Source organism: Mandrillus leucophaeus, unplaced genomic scaffold (assembly GCF_000951045.1).
Source record: "Mandrillus leucophaeus isolate KB7577 unplaced genomic scaffold, Mleu.le_1.0 Scaffold1661, whole genome shotgun sequence".
Lineage (NCBI taxonomy): Eukaryota > Metazoa > Chordata > Mammalia > Primates > Cercopithecidae > Mandrillus > Mandrillus leucophaeus.
In genome coordinates this window covers 14211-26493 of record NW_012101656.1, presented here as the reverse complement: position 1 = coordinate 26493, position 12283 = coordinate 14211, and the positions used below count along the sequence as shown (strand labels likewise).

Below are 12283 nucleotides of genomic sequence, written 5' to 3'. Positions count from 1 at the left end.
CAAAACAAAACAAAAACGTAGCTGGGTGTGGTGGCACATGCCTGTAATCCCAGCTACTTGGGAAGCTGAGGCAGGAGAATCATTTGAAGCTGGGAGGTGGAGGCTGTGGTGAGCCAACATTGCATCACCGCACTTCAGCCTGACCAACACAGCGAGACTCAGTCTTAAGACAAAAAAAAAAAAAAAAGAGTGTAAGAGAAGGCAAAAAACTTTAGGTAGAAAGAGTCCAAACAATCTGACTATGCAGTTCCTTGAAATTTAGTCTTTTACTTTGAAAGTAAAGCACACATTTAACAAAAATTTAAGGTTCCTATTTTAAACTCCAAAGTTAAGATAAATTAATGCATATAACCAAAATACAGCATAGGAACATAATATCCAGCTATCCTACCCTCTATTTTTTTTTTATCTTCTCATATCTCTGCTGTCTATCACTTGGAAGCTCATCCAGATTCACTGAGGAGCTTAGAACTCTGCATCACGTCCTGCCATCAACATCTCAGTTACACCAGTGTCCATGCAAATGATCCCAACATTTCAGTTTCAGTTTCTTGACTTTGAATCAAATAACCTTCACCTTCACTCCACCTTAGTTACCCAGTCCCACAGATACACACTAGATTCTGTCATAACCTGAACTGAAACACACCAAAATATATTATTTTGTTGTTGTAGCTTCCTATTCCAGCTTTGTCGCAGACTCAACTCCAACTATAGTTACTCGTTTCTCAAGTCAGAGATACTCAATCCCTTAATTCCTTTTTTGCAGTGATGCGATGTTGGGTCACTGCAACCTCCATCTCCCAGGTTCAAGTGATTCTCCTCCCTCAGCCTCCCAAGAAGCTGGGATTACAGGCACACATCACCACACCCAGTTAATTTTTGTATTTTTAGTAGAGATGAGGTTTCACTATGTTGGCCAGGCTGGTCTCAAACTCCTGACCTCAAGTGATCTGCCCATGTTGGCCTTCCAAAGTGCTGCAATTACAGGCATGAGCCACCACACCCAGTCAATACCTTAATTTTTAACGTCCTTTTTCAGGTTTATCAGCCTTCTTCTGGCCTTAGTTCCTATCTGGACTAGACCACACAGCCGATCACAACTCTATTGTACTCCTTTCAACCAGCAAAACCCAAACTGATTCAGTCTAATAAATTGCTTTCTCTTCTCCAATATGTAAGTGGAAGAAAAACACACAACTGCAAAGATTCGCGCCATTCCAAATTGATGATCGCCGACTTTTGCTGGGCCCTTAATGACACTCAATAGTCCTTTTACTTGTCTTTAACCAGCCTACTCTCGCTGGCTGCCCTAAGCAGTTAACGCCCTTCCTGGAGTGTCCTACTTAGATATTCTGTAAAACATGCTTCTCATTTTGAGTAATTTAACATTCTTAGGCACAAAGTACTTCAATGTCTTACCCTTTCTTCTAACTTTACAAATATATATCCACCTATCCATGCAGCCTCTCCCCAGTCATAGATGATAAATGGTGCCTCCGAATTCCTAACCACCCAATTCAAGTAAATCTCGTGACCTAGTTTTAACCCAATACCTTCATATTTCTTCTGGAGCCCTGTACCTTCACTTATCCCCAATCTTTTCTCCATTTTCAACTTCTCCCTCTTCTCCACTGGCTCCTGCAACTCTATGTATAAACACAATCACATTTCTCTCACTTTAGAGGCAAAAAACCAACTTCCTCTGGTTCACAGTCCCCCTATAGTTCTTTTTCTACACTTTTTTTGGTCAAACATTTTGAAACATATTCTATACATACTGTCTTCACTTGCTTTTCACTACTCCCCCATCCACACAATCTGACTTCTACCTCCACACTCCACTGGAACTACTCACAAAGGAAGCCAAAACCTTTGTACTGTCAATTCTTAAAGGAAATTTTTGTCCTTATCTTTCTGGACTTTTCTAGGATACTTGGCAACATTATTCCTTCATTCATTTTGACATTCTATATTCTATTTATTGCCTTGGAACTATTATTCTGGTTCTTTTTATACACCTGGCAATTTCTTTTTAAGGTTTCTTCTGACTGTCCTCCTCCTTGGCCTGAGAATTAAATACTGTGTATTCCCCTGAGTTCTATACTTAGCCTACTGTCCGCTCCTTTCCTTCCTTCCTTCCTCTCCCCACCCCTTTCACTCTCAAATATACACGTGTATGAAAGTGTATATATATATATCAGGTCGAACCTCAAGTTGCCAATCATTAACCATCTTTGACCTACCAAAAAATAGCAATTTTCTATGGTCCAGCCTAATGTTTAAACAGCTCTTCAGCATGGAAGAATAAGGAAAAAAAAAAGAAATAACAACCCAATTAGAAGACTGAGAGAGAATTGCAAAAAAAAAAAAAAAATTCAAACTGAAGTATCCGAAATGTTAAAAAGAAAGTTACAAAAAAATTACTTAATTGTCTCTCTTTTAGAATAGGAGTAACCACTCTGTAAGAAAGTGGTTCTCAAACTCATTTAGGTAGAACTTCTGGAAGCCATACTGATCATCTTGGTGACCATCCCAAAATACTAACATATTACAAATAAGGTTGGAACAATTTTATTAGCAGAAAACCACCATTATTATAAATATAGAACATGAATGCCATGGGGAGTTTTGTTTGCTTTGACTACTACTGTATTCCCAGTGTCAAAAAGGGTATATAGTAGGTGCTCAAAAAATATTTCTGAAATGAATAAATGTATCTAAAAAAATATAAACCACAACAATCAAACTAAGTATTTCTCCATTTGTTTTTATTAATATGCATTTGCCACTTGTTCATTCACTATGTCATTTGCTACAAGCGGAAACAGGTCAGGAAAACTATGCAACACAGCCTTAAAAAAGGAACATTCTGTGCATTAACTTTGAGTTGAGTGATGCAGCACCTCAAAGCCCAGGTGCAAGAAAATCCTGTTATAAAACCACTGCTGTAATGTCAGTTTGGAATTGTGTACCACTAGCAATAGAATAACCTTGAAATAAATGGTTTATGTAGAGAGCTGTGCTAGATGGTCAAAAAGAAGCGATTTCACCTCCAGGAATTTAAAAAAAAAAAAGGTTTATCAAAATCCATTCAATTATAGCACACTGAATTAAATGACTCCAAATGTTCATGATACATACCAGAGAAGCCACAACAAATAATCCAGCTCACAAGCGGAAGGAACTGTGACTGACAACAGAGGTCATCCCAGAGAGAAAGGCTCTTATATAGGAATGCTTCACAGCAATACAACCCCTCCTGTAACACAAGTGAATAGTAAATCCTTATATGGAAAGCTTCAGTCACAAAATTATGCTCTAAATAACAAGTTTATTTTGGGCTATAGTTGCTTCGCTCTTAGACTAATTTTTTGGCATCAATATAATGAAAGCCTTAGGTTAGATGCCAGACTTCCTCAGAAAAAGGTAAAATGATTAGTATTTACTTGCAATACTATTTTTATTAATATAGCTCTCAAATACCATAAAGCTTCATCAATTGGAAAGAAGGTTAAAAGTTATCCATTTCTAAAAATTTATTACCTTGGGTACAGTACACGCAATAATTTGAATGGTCAGTAAAATGTATACAGTGTTATGTTATAGGGCTAGAATGCCATTGGAGGCCACAGACCAAATCCCAACTCTGAGCAGCTCCTTCTTTAGAGGCTCAAATGTCTAGGTTGCTTGTATTTCCACCAGAGTGAGAATCTGGGACTTCCCATTTTCCTTTTGTCACCTAAGCCTTACGTAGTGACATGCACCACGACTCTTAAGACCTTCCTTTCATGACGTGAATTCTCTGGACAATCTCATCCATATCATAGCTAAAACCACCACTTTTAACATGTGGGGTCCTAAATCTGTATCTCCAGCCCAAATCTCATTCCTGAGCTTTAGACTCATTATTTTACTGGGTACTGGATATGACTGCTTTGATGTCCCACTGGCATCTCTTAAGTGAAACATCTTTCCTTCCCAGCCTGCTCCTCTTATATTCCTTTCCTCAGTGAAAGCCATCCATCTTCCCAAGTAGGAAACGTAAACGTCAACCTAAATTGATATCCTCACTACCATCATCTGAACCCAGCTTCCAATTAAATGATTTCACAACAAATCCCTAAAACTTGGGCTGGGTGTGGTGGCTCATGCCTGTAATCTCAGCACTTTGGGAGACCAAGGCAGAAGGAATGCTTAAGCCCAGGACTTCGAGACCAGCCTGGGCAATATGGCAAAACCCCGTTTTTACAAAAAAAAATACAAAAAACCCCCCAACAACTCACAGAAAAACAACAGAAAAGACTAGCCAAGAGTGGTGATGCACACCTGTAGTCCTAGCTACTAGACTGAGGGGGGAGGACCAATTGAGCCCATGACATCAAGGCTGCAGTAAGCCCTGATTGTGCCAGTGGACTCCAGCCTGGGCAACAAAGTGAGACCTTCTCTCATAAAAAAAAAAAAAAGTCAAAGAATTACTCCACAAACATTTATCAATTAAGCTGAACATCTATACATGAAGAAGAATTAGACATGGTTTCTGCCTGCTGGGAGCGCATAACGAGTGGAAAAACGGATGCTACAAGTGTCACGATAGATGTAAGCACAGACAGCCATGGAAGCACATAAAACAAGGAGCTAACCCATACTGGGCAATAACTGAAGGCTCCTTGATGGTGCCGATACCTAAGCTGCAGCTTAAAATACAACTCAGGGTTACCCAGACCAAAGAGTCCATTGGCTGGAATTAATTTGATGCTCAAAAAATGTTTGTTGATTATAAGAATGTAAGTAGTAACCTTATGAAATTTACATTACTAATTCAATTAACTGAATACATTTAATTATATCTTCTGTTTGTCCTCCTAAACTACAGGTTTTTCCCTTTTATTTGCACAATATAACATTCTTTCTTCAAATCCAACAGTGTAAAGATAAAAGTCCAACTCAGCTCTCTTTATAAAGAGTTTCAAATTGAACAAATATTATTTACAAATGATGTCAGGTACTTAAAAAATGTTTTTGTTGTTGTTTTTGAGACAGGATCTCACTCTGTCACCCAGGCTTCAGTGCAGTGGCACAACTACAGGTCACTGCACCCTCGACCTCCTGAGCTCAGGTGATCCTCCTACCTCATCCTCCTGAGTAGCTGGGACAACAAATGTATGCCACCATGCCTGGCAAATTTTTGTATTCTTTGTAGACATGGGGTTTTGCCAGGTTGCCCAACCCGCCTCAGCCTCCAAACTGAAACTGCGGAGATTACAGGTGTGAGCTACCACACTCGGCCAAGAAAAAGACTGTCAATGGATATCTAAATAAATTTTAGTAAAGAGTGGTGGAGTGTGGAAGAAGCAAGTAAAATCTTACTTGTAAGGAGGACTCTGCACTCATGAAGTATCCAGGAAATTCGTAAATTCTTTTCCATGTTCATAATCACTCACCTTGTACCAAATACATTCTAGAGGAGGAACACTAAATACAAGCATCTAGCTGTACCACAATAAAAAAGTGCACAAAACAAAATTATCACCAAAGTTACAAATAAGTGACAAAGTAAAAAAGCCACTAGTCTCATACATCCTAACTCACTCATAATCTGGACGAGAACAGACAGATGGAGGTGACAGTGAGATGTTCCTCAACAACTTGGTAATCTAGGGAAAAGCTTATAGTGAAAAAACAAATGGAGAGAATTCACATATAATGAATAAGATAAACTTTATATCACAGTCATCCAAGCAAGTTATGAACATCTGAATCGAAAGTTTTAGAACACTCTAGACTTCAATTAGGGTAGGCTGGGTATAACGTAAGAAAGATTGAAATTTAGTAAGTGGAAATCTAATAAACTGTATCATATTCCATTTAAAAGATTCAGAGAAGAAGAATTGGCCTGGAACCAACCAAAAGCAACTTTAACCACCAGAAGAATCAGAAGTTGCTTATCCAGTAAAGAAACACTCAATTTGGGTCAAAAGAAATGCTATCTTCCCACCGCCCCGCACCACTGGAGAATGAAATGCCCAGGCTTTACTATGGCCTGGATGAAAGACTTCTCACTGCCGTTTCCTTTAATTCTATAAGTAAGAAACCTTCTACTGACAAATCTTGTTCCCATATATGCAGATAGCAAAGAGGGGATATTCTAGTTGGCAGATATGAGCATTATGCTTACCAGAAATCATTCGTTTTATATTAAACTGATATCCTGGCTTATACATTCGTCTCCTCTGAGTTTCATTACCATTAACGGGATGACTCTGGGGGCCTAACAGCAAGTTTCTGGACATACAAAGATGAAAAATCCTTGGATTGTGATAGTCATCAAAGTAGAGCCACCCAGTGAGTTTTGGTGGCCATCCAGTAGTGTTTCCTGAACATAATCCCTCTCCCTTCTTACTACCTTAAAATTACAACAGAAACATTCATGCTCTAAATATATGATTACCACAAACATAATTACAGCATACGAAGGCTCCTGTTGTGTAGAATTTGGCACACCCTTATAAAAGAAATCCATTTGTAAACTATCTTGTCCCATCCTCCCTCAATTCTTACCTTCTTGTAATGTTTGACTCAACCCATAAGATCTCAGCAAGACTGACTCACCCTCTATGACACAGTCAATATACTGAAGCAGCAGAGAGTTGTTTAGCACTGAGCCCATCTGAGAAGACAGCTGCAGTAACAGAACCACCGATCAACATCTAAAAATAAAGAAAATATATAACAAAAATAGGCTAGGCATGGTGGTTCATGCCTATCATTGCAACACTGTGGGAGGCTGAAGTAGGAGGATCACTTGAGCCCAGGAGTTTGAGACCAACCCGGGCAACATATTTTTAAATTTTTTTTTTTTTTCCGAGACAGAGTCTCACTCTGTCAACCAGGCTGGAGAACAGTGGCGGGATCTTGGCTCACTCCAACTTCTTCTCCCAGGTTCAAGCAATTCTCATGCCTCAGCTTCCTGAGTAGCTGGAAGTACAGGTGTGCACCACCATGCTCAGCTAATTTCTGTATTTTTTGGTAGAGATAGGATTTCACCATGTTGGCCAGGCTGGTGGTCGTGGTCTTGAACTCCTGACACCTCAAGTGATCTGCCCGCCTTGGCTTCCCAAAGTGTTGGGATTACCAGCGTAAGCCACCGAGGCTGGCCTGACATAATTTTTTTTGAAAAATTAGCCAAGGGTGGTGATTCACATCTATAGTCCCAGGTACTTGGAAGGCTGAGGTGGAAGGATTACCTAAGCCCAGGAGTTCAAGGCATCAGTGAACCATGACTGTGTTACTGCCTGGGTGACAGAGTAAGACCCTGTCTCAAACAAAAAAAAACAAAGGCCATAGAGTTCAAACAGAAAATGCAGAGAAGCACATGGTCCAGTCACACACCTCTAAGCAATGGATATTCTGTAAAAGTTGGGGGAAGCTTTGAAGCTGTTCTAGTGGAAATGATCCACTTCTACTCAGACAATCAGAAAGACTCATCTCTTTTTTTCCTTATTCTTTAGTGTAGCTACTGGAATTGAGCACTGGTATAACAGAGAGAATTTAATTTCTAAAGAAAGATAATAAAACAATCTATCAATGGACAAAACAGACTACAAAGCATAAATATAAAAGCAGCTGTTAATGTGTTTCAATTAAATGGGAATATGGTTTACACAGAATCCTGGGTAACTGACATTTATTTAAATATCTATAATCTCCTCTAAGATCTGAATGGTTGTTATTTGGATTTAACAAAAAAAGCCATGCAACTTGTTTGGGCTTTAGATACTTACTATTTTTAGAGGACGAACACTAGCTGGACCCAACATCAACTTCAGAGGTTCTGGAGAAGGTCCCTGGTTTCTTCGCTTCACGGCAAGCAGAGCCATCTTCCATAGATTCTCTGAATTCTTAAAATAGATCTGTAAATTTGGATATAAGGTACAAGAGAGTAGGCACCCATAAATTGGAGCGACGTAAAGTCTAAAACTGCTCATTAATTGAAAATATATTATGAATTCCCTTACACCCATAAAAATGCATTTATTTTTCTGATCAGCAATCTATTAAATGCACCAAACGGGATCAACATGAAGTGCCAATCCCTAAAAAAAAACTTCCCCAAAGCAGTACCACAATACTAGATACTAAAACAGTAGGCTGTAGGCATTTTAATTGAAATCTATAAGTTAACTTTAACAAAAATAATATTTCAATCTCAATATGATTTCTCTCTCCTTAATCACTTACCTTTTGCCTAACAGGCAAATATACAGAAATCAGAGCAGAAGCAAAGAACCTATACAGCGACAACAAAGCCTGGAGATGAAGCTGCATTCCCTGAAATAAAGTAAGTTTTCCATTTTCAATTATGTGGCTATTAAGAAACTGAGGAAACAAATACCAATAAAAAGAAAAAAAAATATTCAAACCATAATTTCACTATGAGATATAGCTATAGGAAGATGCTATCAAAAATCAAGGAAGGAGTAACCAGACACTTAAGTCAACCACCACAAAACAATCCTCTCCACACTGTGATCTTCTCTCTTACCACCATTACTGATTTTACTTCTTTCTCGTATTTTCTCTCTTCTCTTCCTGTACCTTAGGCTTAACAGTCATACTTCCTAGCATTGCATAGCTTATTCTCACTGGTAGCATACTCAGGACTCAAAGTTTATTCATCCTTGATTTACACATCAAGGAGATATGACCAAAAGAGAAGCTAATATCTGATTATTATAGTTCTTGGAAAAGTATCTAGGAAATTACAATTGGCATGCCGTAATCAAGCAGCTTTGACATAACTAAAACAAATCTTAACAAAGCACTAATTTCACAATGAAAGAAGTCATTACTGCTAGATACCTGCATCTGACTATGCAGAGAAAGCACACCATTAAAACGAATTCCGAGGAAGTAAACAAATTGTTTTATAATACTAAAATTTTATATCGAATACTGTACAAAGTAAGGCAGTAAATGAGGCTTAGAAATACTTCTTTTTGAGATGGAGCTTTGCTCTTTTTGCCGAGGCTGGAGTCAATGGCATGACCTCTGCTCACTACAGCCTCCCCTTCCCAGGTTCAAGTGATTCTCCCACCTCAGCCTCTCCCAAGTAGCTGGGATTAAAAGCACACACCACCACACCCAGATAATTCTGTATTTTTAGTAGAGACATGGTTTCACCATGTTGGCTGGGCTGGTCTTGAACTCCTGACCTCCAGTAATATACCAGCCTTGGCTCAGAGAAGATGCCTATGACCTAGAATCAGGTACGCACTGGAAAGAAGCTCAGAGCATATGCCTATTACCTGGAATCAGGGCACAGGCTGGGAAAAAGCTCAGATGCAAAGGCAGGTGCTGCCCCTGGGGAGAATGGACAGAGTAGGAACCACTGTAGTTTCTTGCCTTTACAGTTGTGTACATATACTACCTTTGATAAAATTTAAATTAAAAAATTAAAAATTAAATGAGGCCGAATGTGATGACTCATGCTTAAGCCCAGGAATGCAACACCAACCTGGGCAATATATTGAAACTCCATCTTTACAAAAAATACAAAAAAATAGCCACTTATAGTGGCATATGCCTGTACTCCCAGCAACTTGTGAAGAGCATCTGCTATCAAATCTAATATACAGGCAGTGAGCTCCTGGGATATGAACCATTCTCTTTAAATTTACAGTTGTCTCTGAGCAGCTAGACTGTTTCCAGACTTCCCAGCAGTCCATGAGGCAGGAATCTTTAAACCCATGAGAAAGCCTGGCTCTTTGCTCCTAACATTCCTTTTTTTTTTTTTTTTTTTTTAAAGACTAAGTCTCATTTTTGTCGCCAAATCTGGCTGCAATGGTGCGATCTCCGCTCCCTGCAACCTCTGCCTCCCAGGCTCAACCTATTCTCCTGCCTGAGCCTCCCAAGTAGCTGGGATTACAGGAACCCACCACCACGCTCAGTTAGTCTTTGTATTTTTAGTGGACACAGGATTTTACCATGATGGCAAGGCTGGTCTCGAACTCCTGACTTCAGGCAATCCCTGCCACCTCGGCCTCCCCAAAGTGCTAGGATTATAGGCGTGAGCCACCGCGCCTGGCCTCTTCTAACATTCTAAACAGAAAAATAGAAAGCGATTTAGCTTAGTAGCCAAGGAAAGGAAAAACAATATATATTTTAAATTGCCCTTTAATTTTCTACAGCTTGCTTGCAGTATGGTAACACTACTGGGGCTTTTAAATGCTTGATATCAGTGGCGATCAGAAACATTTTAAAATTCCTATATTTAAGAGTGTTTTCTTCTTTGTTGTTAAATATATTTGCCTTTGTTTCTTCTTTGCCTTTTTCTTGGACACAAAGCAGAGATATATTTTCATTTTTCCCTATTTTTTCAAGGGAGAAGCCCAATTGATAGTCAGGAAAAGGCCTGACCAATTCACATCTAAAGTTATGCAAAAGACTGGGTGCGGTGGCTCACGCCTGTAATCCCAGCACTTTGGGAGGTCGAGGCAGGCAGATCACCCAAGGTCAGGAGTTCGAGACCAGCCTGGCCAACACGGTGAAACCCCATCTCTACTAAAAATACAAAAATTAGCTGGGCATGATGATGGCACATACCTGTAACCCCAACTACTTCAGAGACTGAGGCAGGAGAATCACTTGAACCCGGGAGGCGGAGGTTGCCGCAAGCCGAGAGCATGCCATTGCACTCCACCCTAGGCATCACAGAGAGACTCTGCCTCAAAAAAAAAAAAAAAAAAAAAAAAAACCATTAAGAGTCTTTAAGACTGGCCACTTCCCAAATCCCACAGGATAAAGTATCCTGTAAAAATTTCCTTTTGTTGATATGTACATGCCAACTGATAAAAACTCCAGGATTTGACATATCTACTTTTCACTGTAATTTTGACTAAACAAAGGTGCCTTTAAAGGTTCTCTAACCTGCTATAATTGAACTCTCATGGAGCTTGAGACTGTGGAACACAAACTCTTTTAAGACTTAAATCTAGCTGCCGTGGAATTCTTTTATGCTTTCAGCCCCAATGTCTAATACAGTAGCTATCAGTCACATGTGGCCATTTCAATCAAATTGGATTTAAAGGAAGTAAAATTGAAAATGCCTCCTCAATCACATTAGCTATACATATGGCAGGTGCTCAGAAACAACCTGTGGCTCTGGCACTAGGCAGCACAGAGTTTTCCTCACTGCAAAAAGCTCAATTCCACAGCACACTGCTCTAGAGAAACCCAGGAAATCTTCCCTTTCTGACCAACTTTTAAAAACACAGCTTTAATGCAATATTATTGATATGATACATTACACATATTTAAACCATACAACTTGATAAATTTGGACATTTGTGTACACCCATTAAATTTCCTTTTTCTTCTTCTTTGTAGTCTCTCAATTTCTTCCCCAGGTGATCATTTATTTGCTGCCTGCCACTAGAGATTAGTTTTATAAAAACAAAAATTAACATAGTATGTGACCTAAGCGGAAGCGGCTTCTTTTACTCATCATTAAGTATTTTGAGATTACATACATGCTGCTCTATGTAACAATAGTTCATTCCTTTTCATTGCTGATTAGAGTCTTTCCTATGACTATATCACAATTTGTTTATCCATTCTCTTATTGATGAAGATTGTTTGTTTCCAGTTTGGGGCTCTTCTAACCCAAACTGTTATGAACATTAATATAAAAGCCTTTCTAAGAGCTATGCTTTCTTTTCTCTTGTGCAAATACCTAAAACTGAAATAGTTGGATCATATAGTAGGGTCTATGTTTAGCTTTGTAAAAAACAACCAAACTGTCTACCAATGTCATAATACTTCACATCCCGACTATCAACGTATGAGAATTTCAGACCAATTTTGAACTGAGCTCTTGACCCATGGGGAAATTTACTCTAACCAGTTCCTATAAATCTACAAAGCAATTCTACAGTTATCTAAAATTTTGAATCCCAAGTCTTTCTCTTTTCAGAGTTACATAATCCTCGCCAAAAATCATTGTCATAAAAGGAGTACTAGGAAAACAGTGTGGCAATTCCTCAAGGATCTAGAACTAGAAATACCATTCGACCCAGCCATCCTATTACTGGGGATATACCCAAAGGATTATAAGTCATGCTGCTAAAAAGACACATACACACGTATGTTTATTGCGGCACTACTCACAACAGCAAAGACTTGGATCAACCCGAATGTCCATCAGTGACAGACTGGATTAAGAAAATGTGGCACATATACACCATGGAATACTATGCAGCCATAAAGAAGGATGAGTTCGTGT

At 39.0% G+C, this 12283-nt stretch overlaps 1 pseudogene; it reads right to left on the bottom strand.

Annotated features, from left to right (window-relative positions):
* The window catches only part of LOC105536964, a 47323-nt pseudogene extending 38995 nt beyond the window's left edge, over positions 1 to 8328 (bottom strand).
* Between the last annotated feature and the right edge of the window lie 3955 nt (positions 8329 to 12283).